This window comes from Anolis sagrei, chromosome 2 (assembly GCF_037176765.1).
Source record: "Anolis sagrei isolate rAnoSag1 chromosome 2, rAnoSag1.mat, whole genome shotgun sequence".
Classification (NCBI taxonomy): domain Eukaryota; kingdom Metazoa; phylum Chordata; class Lepidosauria; order Squamata; family Dactyloidae; genus Anolis; species Anolis sagrei.
Window position 1 is genome coordinate 158,472,956 of NC_090022.1, and position 12,483 is coordinate 158,485,438.

Below are 12,483 nucleotides of genomic sequence, written 5' to 3' on the forward strand. Positions count from 1 at the left end.
GAAAGAGGGTCTAGCCTAGCAAACCTTTTGTATCATTACCCCAATACCCCCATGCATATGGGATATATTGAGTATGGTGATCAGATCATGATATGAATAAACATAACAGTTTAAATAATGCACCAGTAAGGCCTTTTCGCGAACCACCATGAGAATTTCGGGGGGGGGGGGGGGGGGGCTGAAGCCCCTCAAGCCCCCCCCCCCCCGGGCTACATGCCTGTGGCTGCAGGTTCATTTTTGAGCAGAATTCAAAGTGCTAGTTCTGGCCTATAAAGCCCTATACGGCTCTGGCCCAGATTACTTGTCCGAACGTATCTCCCTCTAAGTTCCGCCTCGTAGTTTAAGATCCACCGGGGAGGCCCTGCTATCAGTCCCACCAGCCTCACAAACGCGTCTGGTGGGGACAAGGGACAGGGCCTTCTCGGAGGTGATCCCCAGCTTGTGGAACTCACTCCCCAGTGAGATTAGATCGCTGTCCTCCCTCCTTTCCTTTAGGAAAGAACTGAAATCGTGGTTGTGGGACCAGTCCTTTGGCTAGAAGACATAACGGCACTTTGGACATTAAACTGGATCATATGATTGTTATAATTAATGGAAACAGCTATATGATTGTATAACTAATGTTATTGTTTTTAATAGTAGTAATTTTATTGATTATCCCTTAGGCCATATCACAATAAGAAACAGAACAACAAGGCCTGACAAGACCCAATCACACTCCATGTAGTAAGTTAAAATAATACACATACAGGGTTAGTCAAAATGCATAGGCCAATAAGCCATTCAATTGAATGGCTTATTGGCCTATGCATTTTGACTAACCCTGTATTATTGTGTATTTATGGTTTTTATATTGTTACTCATTGTGATATTGTGGCATCAAATTGTTGCCAGAGTTAGCCGCTCTGAGTCCCCCCTTCGGGGTTGAGAAGGGCGGGGTAGAAATGTTGTAAATGAATAAATAATAAATAAATACACACCAATTGTGTAAGAAGTTGCTTTCTATGATTGTGTGCAAACTCAACTGATTGCACGAAACTGCCAAGTCATGAGAATATTTTCCTGCTTCCTCACTTCATCATATTTCCAATCGGACATAAGGTATGTAATGAAATCCTCCTTACCACTCAATAAAACAATCACCTTCACAAGAGTTTCCCTGTACTTCTGCACATGTCAGCATTTGATCTTTTTTAAAATGTTAACCTCTGTAACATTCTGATAAGAGGCAAAGAGAAGCTGAAGGATGAGCAAAATCCAGACAAGAATATTTATCTCTATCAACTGGTAACCTTTGCTCCTTCCTCTTGATATATATTGATGACCACACGTGCAAGAACTCTACCAGAGTGGTCCAAAAGCAAAATACCTGTATTACACTGAACAATAGTCGCTGCTGCATATAAATTGCATTCCCATTTTGGGGGTGCCAAAATTGGGATTTATGCTTTCTTCACATAAAGTTGCACTGCCTGAAGAAACAGCCAAAGGAGGCAGCTAAGGGAGGCCCCTTAGACCTTTCCCAAATTTCTCCATGCAATAGTCGCACCCCCTAGTAAAGGGGGAAAGTGAGACTATTATGCGGTGAAATGCGGTAATAATCTCTATACACCAGCTCAGCATTCAACCAAGATTCAAATCCGCGCTCGGCCATGAAAGTAAAGTGAACTCCGGCATATCACACTATTTCATCCTTGGAAAGCAAAAAAAGTTATCATACATCAGCTATGACTTGAAGGCACACAACAAGAACAAAAGCAACAACAATGCAACTAGACAAGAAAGAGAACCTGTAAATAAAAATACAGGAGGCACAGATAGACCTCCCATCCTGCACACAATTTGGGCACTCTTATGTGAATGAAAGGATAAAAGTGTGTGTGGGGGGGGGGGGAGGAGATGGTTTATGGGGATCTGTTCCCACTTATAATGCCTTCATTGAAAGTGTCAAACCTATTTTAACCCCAAAATCTCACATACAGAAACAGACAGTTCTGACAACAGAATATATAATTTGTCTCAGGAAATACCTGAGCTGTGCAGAATTGTTCGACAATCCCAAAGACTGATATATCAATGGCACATTCCTTCTGGTATATACAGCAGATATGTACATACACACCTATTTCCACATGGGACCTCTCAACAGTTCTTTCCACTTTCCTCCGCATTTTTCTGTAGCTACATCACACTACATCTATATCTATTATAAAAGTCAATGTTTGTGTATGTGTGTATAAGACCCACCTCACGTCCTGATCGAGTTTGGGGGAGGACAGACCATAGATGATGGGATTTACAGTACTTTCAATTGCTTCAGCTCCCACAGACCACTGCAGCCCCCACCAATGATGGATCAGGCATAAACTTTGCACACAGAGCCCTCATGACCCACTTTATGTCCTGGTGCACTTTGGAGGATGGACCACGGATGATGGGACTTGAAATACATTCACTCACTTCCTGAGACCACTGCGACCCCCACAAATGACGGATCTGGACCAAACTTGTCACACAGAGCCCCCCGTGACCCACTTTACATCCTGGTGCAGTTTGGGGAGGATGGACCACAGATGACGGCATATGCAGTACTTTCACCTCCTTTTGATCAGACTTCAAATGACCAGAGACCCCCACAAATAACAGACCTGCACCAAATTTGGCGAACAGACCCCACATGACCCACTGTACATCCTGGTGCGGTCTGGGGGAGGACAGACCATGGATGATGGAATTTGCAGTACCTTCACTCGATTCAGCTCCAATCAAAATGTTTTGATTGTTGATTTCTTCCAGCTACCTAGAGGTCCTTCATCTGATCCATAACAGTAGCCAAGGTGAAGTTTGCCTCGTTTGGCTTCCTGCTAACTACTACTGTCCTTCACGGTAATCAAAGTCTTGCAAGGTAGTGAAAATCATTTATTTATTATTTTTAATATTTAGCTTTACTATACTTGATACATTTGTGCACCTGCACTGAAAGTAAATATTCTCAGAACAATTCTTGCAGGGAAGATAAAGTATCACTTTTCATAATAAACTGTACTATGAGTTCTGTTTGAAGAATTTGAAGATTTTTAAAAAGACTCAGAGTTCATCTGTATTTGCAATTGTCCTGCAGTTATTACAGCACTCCTACATTTATGCAATATGTTTGTTTGTAAGTCAACTTCATGTATAAGTCAAGGAACTATTTTGGAGACAAAATTATGGATTTTAACATGACCCGTGGATATGTTGAGTCCTTCCACAGAAAGAGAAAAGCACCAGCACTACCCCAGCCATCTACTATTGCTGCTGCCATCATTTTCCAACCCAGGCATTCAAAAGTGGGGCCATGGCAGAATTGAGGGGGTATGCACTTCTTTTAGGTTTTCCCAGGATGGACCTAAACTTTTCCACCCACCACTCTACTCAGAAAAGGGAACGCTTTCTCGCCCCACCTTTTTTTTCTTAATATAAGCATTAAAATACAGTACAGGCAGACCCCAAGTTGCAAACAAGACAGGTATTTGTATGTAAGCTGGAACAGATACATTTTTAAAATGTAACTCCAGCCATATATAGATAGAGATATATATAGATATAGATATAGATATAGATATAGATAGAGAGATAGAAAGATATGCTATGGATAGCATAGGTAAGGGTAACACCCTGGGGTGTTTGTTTTGCTCTCTGTGCCCCTATTCAGAAGATTTCGCCTCACTTTCTGTCCTGTGATAATTAGATTTTGAAAAAAATGGCTTGTTGTGGAAACAAGGATTGGGAATAAAGCTTCAGTGGTGACACCTTTTCTCCTTGATAACTCTTTCAGAGGTGAATTTCCCTTCTAAGGAGCAGATTTCTCTCATTTCTCACCCCTATTCTTAACTACGTTTCCTTTGTAAATTGGGTGTTTGTAATGCCTGTACTTTAGACCTGTGGATATCGAATCTGATTTTTATACTAAAATTTCTAGACTTATACATGGATATATATAGTATACACAGAAAAAAGAACATATACTTAAGAATGCCTCCTGTAGCAATGGCTATGCATAATTCATGCAAATTAATGCAATTATGATATTTCTGTACACAAAGGATAGTCACACATATCAACCAACCAGCACTTGCCAATTACCTTTCAATAACAAGCTGCTACTCTCTGTCTCTTCCTGTAAATATAATTGACAATAAAGCAAGCCTTCTTTTCTCAGCATTTGTTTGATGGCAATGCCAGGGCTTCAACTGCTTCACCATCACACTTTGAAGTCCTCAAAACGAGATGTATTCAAAAGGCCCTCTCTGAAGAAACTCACTCATCTGTGAGATGTGTGGCCCAGCAGCTCCCGCCCACACTTAAAGACAGGAGCTGCAAAGTATTTCTGTGTCTATGAATGTTTGAACAGGGTGTCTCTGCCACCCACAAAGAATGCTTTCACATTAGCTTTCATCATGCAATCGTCCAACCTCAATCAGAAATCCTTGCGTTCTTTATCTAACTCTCCCATGTTTTCCATCTTCTTCTGACCATAGAAGACTCTTAGAAGAGACAAAACAGCTCTACACTTTCTTTTCATTGAAAGTTCTAGGAGACAGAAAGCTGGAATGAGTATCTGAAAAGAATGGTCTACCATATTTTGTGTGCCCCTAAGTTTACCTAGATCAGTGGTTCTGAACCTGGGGTCCTCAGATGTTTTTGGCCTACAACTCCCAGAAATCCCAGCCAGTTTACCAGCTGTTAGGAATTCTGGGAGTTGAAGGCCAAAAACATCTGGGGACCACAGGTTCAGAACCACTGACCTAGATATTCTCAAAACCCTTGCATTCCCCACACGTTGGGATGTCCTGAAATGGTTGCTCATCCCTGCTGGAAGTCCACAGGAGTGAACACTGGACTGATCAGATCTGATCTGATCTGATCTGAGAGACCAGAAGTCAATCAAAGGAAACATATAAAGAACCCATTAAAAGTGGGGAAATGGGCAACACCAAGTTTCCAAACTAAAGGGGAATGAAGTTGTAGGTTTCATTTAGAAGTTACTAGGTACATGCTCCCAAATTACAACTCATTTTTCAAGCTACTAAAACTAAAATGAACACAATATATTAATAATAATAATAATAATAATAATAATAATAAAGCCGAGGTGGCCCCTCGGCTTTGGAACGCCCTCCCCATAGAGGTAAGATCAGCCCCCTCGCTGATGGTGTTTCGAAAAAGATTGAAGACATGGATGTTCGAACAAGCATTCGGTTAATCCGGTGCAATGAGTTTGATGATTAAGGATTGGTAATCATGGACGATGAAATTGGATTGCGATTCTAGTTAAGAGATGCATTGGATTATATTGGTGGCCCAATATTATGTATTGTATGTTGTTTTTATGCTTTTTAAACTGAATATTGTTGATTGTTGTAGAGTTGTAAACCACGTTGAGTCGCCAATTTAGGCTGAGAAACGGCGGTATACAAGCGCAGTAATAAATAAATAAATAAATAAATAAATAATAATAATAATAATAATAATAATAAATGTGTCAAACTACCCTGGGACTTCCAAATTCAGACTGACAGAGTTTTGGAGCACAATACTCCTGACCTCACAATCGTGTTACAAAACAGAGTGTGGATTGTCAATATTGCAATCCCAGGTGACAGGAGGATTGAAGAGAAACAACTGGAAAAGCTGACACAATATGAGGATTTAAAGATTGAACTGCAAAGACTCTGGCACAAACCAGTAAAGGTGGTCCCAGTGGTGATCAGCACACTGGGTGCAGCGCCTAAAGACCTTGGCCTGCACTTAAACACAATCGGCGCTGACAAGATTAACATCTGCCAGCTGCAAAAGGCCACCCTACTTGGATCTGCACGCATTATTTGCCAATACATCACACAATCCTAGACACTTGGGAAGTGTCCGACGTGTGTTCCAATACAACAGCCAGCAGAGTGATCTTGTTTGCTGTGGACCCATCTTGTTGTGTTTCAAATAATAATAATGATAATAACAACTTTATTTTTATACCCCACCTCCATCTCCCCAATGGGACTTGGGTGGCTTACATGGGGCCAAGCCCAAAAGAACAGTTAAAAAGTAACACGTTAAAATGCATATCAACAAAATAATAACAAAGAAACAATATAACAAAATAAAACACAACATTCTACAGTGTATAAAACGCACATCAAACCAACAACCAATGAACTGATTAAGGCTCTGACCTGCAATTACAGAGGTCCAGATTCAAATCCTTACTCTCACCTAGCTGAAGATAGACATTACACCGAATCTCAACTAAAGCTGATCTGTGGTGACTCAAGCGATCAAAACTACTTTATAAAGTTGTTTGCAAGGACGACATGTCTCCCAGTATGTGTTTGTAAGAGGAAAGCACAGGGAAAATGATAGAGATATATTCTTTGCTATGTGTTTCCAACATTGTAACAATTGAATTGTACTGGTTTTTCTGCATCTTGAAATCATTCACTTTTTAGATGTAAGATCAAAATATGCTGGCAATATAAACTGATACCACTCCATTTGATATGATAACATTTAAAGAACTGGGAGGGGCTATATCTATAACAGATGCCCTCTGGTATTTTGGGCCCTCCCAAAAAGAGAAACAACAGATTTATCAAAATTCAAGGAGGGACACTAAGAAGGAAGACGCCCAGAGCTTCACAGAAGCCTTTCACTATAGATTGAGTATCCATTATCCGAAATGCTTGTGTTTTCGATTTGTGGGATGATTTTGGAATATATGTAAATAAGGAAATATCTGAGACATGGGGCCCAGGTCCAAACGCAAAATTAAATTTGTGTTTCCTATACACATCGCCTGAAGGTAATTTTATACACAATACGTTAATAATATTGTGCATGAAACAAAGTCTGTGTACAGTGTACCATCAGAAAGCAAAGGTCCCTATCTCAGCCACACGCATGGACAATTTGGGATTTTGGAGTACAGTGTTCCCATGCCACTTCGTGGTTCGCTTTCTGCGGACTCGCCATATCATGGTTTTTTCCTTGCTCCCCCCCCCCTCCCGAGACGTGGGGGGAGGAAGGAGGGGAAAGAGCAGCCTCCTCCTCCTCGCCGCCTGCGCTCCTGCCATCTTCGGAGGCGCTGCCAGGCTGGGCTGAGACCCCAGCCCAACCTAGCAGCACCATCAACGGTGCCCAAGAGGTCCGAGAAGCAGAGGTGGTGAAGAAGAGGAGGCAACACCCAGCAGGCAGAGCGGCCCTATTTTGCAGGTTTTCACTTATTGTGGGGGCTCCTGGAACTGAACCCCCGTGTAAGTGAGGGAACACTGTATTTTAGGTTTCTGAGTGCCAAATAAACAATATTCAACCTGTATTTATTTCTCATAGTGCACTGATGGGGTTCTTCAAGTTACGCACACGTGTCCTGGCACAAAGGTTGGAAATGACTGCTTTGTTCCAACAAAATTAAAAGACTTAAGTACTCTCTAGTTAGCATTCTATTTTTATTCTCTTCAATCACTTCTAAAGAGCCACAGAACAGGTCATAAAGCCTTATGAATATGCAGAATGGGTGCTAAGCTTATTTTTATAGGGCAGTTGTAGCAAAATCTCAAAGCTAAACTCTGCGTAAAAGCAAGATTAACCAATACACACAAAATCCTTCCCAGAATGATTGTATGTTATTACAGTTAAAAAACAGAAAACAGAAGCCAAAAACACTGATTTTAAAGGAAAAGCTAAAAAACAAACATGAAAAAATTGGGCCCCTTCTACACTGCCATATAAAATCCAGATTATCTGCGATGAACTGGCTCCAGTTCACCACAGATAATCTGGATTTTATGGCAGTGTAGATTCATATAATCCAGTTCAAAGCAGATAATGTGGATTATCTGCTTTGATGTTGTTTTCATTCGTTCAGTCGTCTCCGACTCTTCGTGACCTCATGGACCAGCCCACGCCAGAGCTCCCTGTCGGCCATCACCACCCCCAGCTCCTTCAAGGTCAGTCCAATCACTTCAAGGATGCCATCCATCCACTTTGCCCTTGGTCGGCCCCTCTTCCTTTTACCTTCTACTTTCCCCAGCATAATTGTCTTCTCTAGGCTTTGCTGTCTCCTCATGATGTGGCCAAAGTACTTCAACTTTGTCTCTAGTATCCTTCCCTCCAATGAGCAGTCGGGCTTTATTTCCTGGAGGATGGACTGGTTGGATCTTCTCGCAGTCCAAGGCACTCTCAGAACTTTCCTCCAACACCACAGTTCAAAAGCATCGATCTTCCTTCGCTCAGCCTTCCCTAAGGTCCAGCTCTCACATCCGTAGGTTACTAAAGGGAATACCATGGCTTTGACTATGCGGATCTTTGTTGCCAGTATGATGTCTCTACTCTTTACTATTTTATCAAGATTGGACATTGCTCTCCTCCCAAGAAGTAAGCGTCTTCTGATTTCCTGGCCACAGTCTGCATCTGCAGTAATCTTTGCACCTAAAAATACAAAGTCTGTTACGGCCTCCACATTTTCTCCCTCTATTTTCCAGTTGTCAATCATTCTTGTGGCCATAATCTTGGGTTTTTTTATGTTTAGCTGCAACCCAGCTTTTGCGCTTTCTTCTTTCACCTTGATTAGAAGGCTCCTCAGCTCCTCCTCACTTTCGGCCATCAGAGTGGTGTCATCTGCATATCTGAGGCTGTTAATGTTTCTTCCAGCAAGTTTCACCCCAGCTTTGCATTCATCAAGCCCCGCACATCGCATGATGTGTTCTGCATACACGTTAAAAAGGTTGGGTGAGAGGATGCAGCCTTGCCGTACGCCTTTCCCAATCTTGAACCAGTCTGTTGTTCCGTGGTCTGACTGTTGCTACTTGGTCCTTGTACAGATTCCTCAGGAGAGAGACAAGGTGGCTTGGTATGGCCATCCCACCAAGAACTTGCCACAATTTGTTATGATCCACACAGTCAAAGGTTTTAGAATAGTCAATGAATAGTCAATGCTTTGATAATCTGGGTTATATGACAGTGTAGAAGGGGCCTTATAAGCAGAAAGAATTCTTACTTTCATGTATTGCCCCTATGCAATTTATTCAGTTTCCAAAGTGGAAGTTTGCTTGCACAGTTCACAGTTGTTGTGGGAATATAAGTCTACACAACATTTAGGAATCAAGATTATTGGGATCTCGAACAAGGTTATGGGAGTTCAGCTAAACTGGACCAGAATTCAAAGCACCTAGTTAAAATGATGTTCTTATACAGAGACTGTGTTTACACAAAATTAAATCCCACTGTCTTCACAGCTGCTAACTCCTGAGTAATTGTGTATACACTTGCAGTCTTGCAGACAAACGTCTGATTTATCAACAAAAGATTCATTTGATTTCTTAATGTGTAAACAGGCACAGAATCAATCAGTACATTCAAAATCAGAAATCACACATTCAAATACAGAAATCACAAATTCAGTTTTAAAATTGTAATTGTTTTTAAAACAATATAATTTGTCTAACTAGCTGTGAGATTGAAACTCCATTTTTCTTTCAAATCACAATAAAAGAAGAGTAGGAAAGCAAAACATCTGATTACCTGAATTGGAAAGTGATCGGCTTATAACTATATCCTGAATGAATGCAATATCAGCACATTTTATTTGTTCCCCAATGCTTTCCTCTCCGCTCACGGCTTCTGGTGCAATTTTATTGATGCAGAAAGAGGTGCCAACTCCATATATGGATTTCTGCTCTTACACACCAGAACGGGGAGGGAATCAAAACTTGAGACAAGTGAAGTATTTCCTCTCCTCCTTCCCAGCCTCGGCCACAACGATCCCTCTAAAAAAACTTGCTTCAAACAAGCACAATATACTGTGGTCACGCCTGACACCACACATCCCTTTACTTACACTCCTTTTAACTATTTGGAGCTTGGCTCAAAGAACAGCTGAAGCCGCAATTGCTCCGGCATTAAATTCTGCCATATGGAAGGGGCAGGCAACTGTTCCAAAACACATGAGAGTGCTTAAAAAAAAAAAAACTCTAGGGTGGTGATAGGCTAATATGAAAAACAGTAGGCCACATGTTTTGCAGATCCCAACAAAAGTATTTTTCTTATTATTTTCACTAATTGACAGCAACAAAATACTCTCTTCTTTACAAGGGGGTGATTTATCATCTATACTGCCCATTGACTTCACAGACTCCTATTTCTGTGTTGTGCCAAAGCAGGGGGAGAAAAGCACACGACAAAATGCCGAATTTCAGTGTAATTGTTTGCTCCTGTCTTTCTCTTTGCAGACAGCTGAGAGAAGCAGAGTTAACTAACAAGAATAGCAAAGGGTAGTGGCTTTTTTCTTTTTTTACACACACAGACAGACATGACTAATGGATAAGACGAGCCACGCTGCTAAATTCTCTGACTGAATGCATCAGCCTGACTAATGTCTCTGGGAAAGACAGATGAAAATTGCTATGCTGCGCAAACTGAAAGGTCCTGGATGATACAAGGCTAGTTTTCTCCATCCAGGAATTGCACTGCTTTGTAATAAATGATACTCTTTCTAATGTTGTCAGGCAATAACTGGAGTTATTTTCGTTTCTCTCCAATCCTGCTCCATTTCTCACTACCACTCATATCCCAAAGAGCCTCTACAAATACTAATAGGGTCCTGCCTCGCTTTAGTCCAGGGATGGGCAATGTAGAGCGCAGGGGTCCTCAAACTAAGGCCCGGGGGCTGGATACGGCCCTCCAAGGACATTTACCCAGCCCTCGCTCAGGGTGAACCTAAGTCTGAAATGACTTGAAAGCACAGAACAACAACAGCAGCAGCAGCAGCAGCAATGTTATCTCATCAGCCAAAAGCAGGCCCACACTTCCCACTGAAATACTAATAAGCTTATATTTATTATAATTGTTCTTCATTTTAATTATTGTATTGTTTTAAAGTTGTTGTTTTTTTGCATTACAAATAAGATATGTGCAGTGTGCATAGGAATTTATTCATGTTTTTTTCAAATTATAACCCGGCCCTCCAACAGTTACAGGGACTGTGACCTGGCCCTCTGTTTAAAAAGTTTGTGGACCCCTGGTATAGCACATAGGCCACATGTGGCCTTTGGGATCCCTAAATCCTATATTTGAGACTTTACAGATGACCTCTCCAGCAACCAGTCCTACCATATATATTTTTTAATTTCAGGGTAATTTTCAGGTAATTTCTTTGCCCCCAAAATAGCCAAAACAGTTTAAGATGAAGGATTTGTTTCTTTTTCAAGCCCTGCAAAGCCCTCTGGAGGAGGAGAGGAAATGAAGAAGAAGAAGAAGAAGAAGAACAACAACAACAACAACAACAACAACACATTGACATGGCACTCATGGTATCATAAGAAAAAACAGAGAAAAACTCTGGCAACCACTTTATCAGATCAGTGCTTATAAAAATCTGGGAAAAATACAGAGTAAGATTTTATATAAAAACTCTAATGCGGATATCTCCACAAGAAGCAGCTCAAAGAAGAGAGGCAGCACAAGACAGTTGTTTGACATATAAAGACATTTTGAAAAAAAACAAGATAAGGAGTATATGCTGAAATCACAGGAGGAGCTCAACATATTAAACAAAAAAGTATCTTTGTTCCACTATAGACAAATTAGAGAATATTATATGAAGGACAAGAAATTTGGCTTTATGGACAAAGAAACTTTTTGGGGTAAGATACTGACTTCAGAAAATAAAATAATAACAAAAATCTACAAGAAATTACTAGAACGGTCCACAGAAACAGAGTTAATCAAAGACTGCACGGTCAAGTGGGCTGCAAATATTTTTTAAAAAACAACACCACATTGACAGGCGCAGGAAAGAGAAGGAGGAGGAGGACAACAACAACAACACATTGACAGGTGCAGGAAAAGAGGAAGAAGAGGAGGAGCAACAACAACAACAACAACACATTGACAGGTATGGGGAGAAAACAATCTCTCCAACCCCAGTGCCAACACAACAACAACAATAACAATAACAACAACAACAACAACACATTGACAGGTGCGGGGAGAAAACAATCTCTCCAACCCCAGTGCCAACACAACAACAACAACAACAACAACAACAACAACAACAACAACACATTGACAGGTGCGGGGAGAAAACAATCTCTCCAACCCCAGTGCCAACACAACAACAATAACAACAACAACAACAACAACAACAACAACAACAACACATTGACAGGTGCGGGGAGAAAACAATCTCTCCAACCCCAGTGCCGTTGCCTACCCCTGTTCTAGTCTTTCAAATACCAGCTTATATCTCTCATCTTCTATGAAACCTTTCCTTGCTAAATTATTTTGCACAGCCCAAGACTATAACATACAGTCCCACCACATCCTGCTTTACGCTCACAACAACCACTTTCTATCAGCAAGAAAAAGCCACTGACTCTTAATTCTTTTATTTAATTATGCTTTAAATTTTTTTGGTACAAATTTTGATTTGCTTGTCCTTACCAGCTTTTT

General features: G+C 41.0%; 1 protein-coding gene across 6 annotated transcripts in view; it reads right to left on the bottom strand.

The window, feature by feature from the left end:
• PSD3 (pleckstrin and Sec7 domain containing 3) overlaps positions 1 to 12,483 on the bottom strand; it is a 249,639-nt gene that overhangs the window by 156,661 nt on the left and 80,495 nt on the right. The window contains exon 1 of one of the 6 annotated variants that reach the window (XM_060763663.2): positions 9,556 to 9,780. The exons of 4 other annotated variants lie outside the window; for them this stretch is intronic. The gene's annotated coding sequence lies outside the window, so the exon portion shown is untranslated. Of the gene's footprint in view, positions 1 to 4,125; positions 4,279 to 9,555; positions 9,781 to 12,483 lie in introns of those variants that run through there. One more of the 6 variants, XM_067463983.1, reaches the window with a different exon arrangement.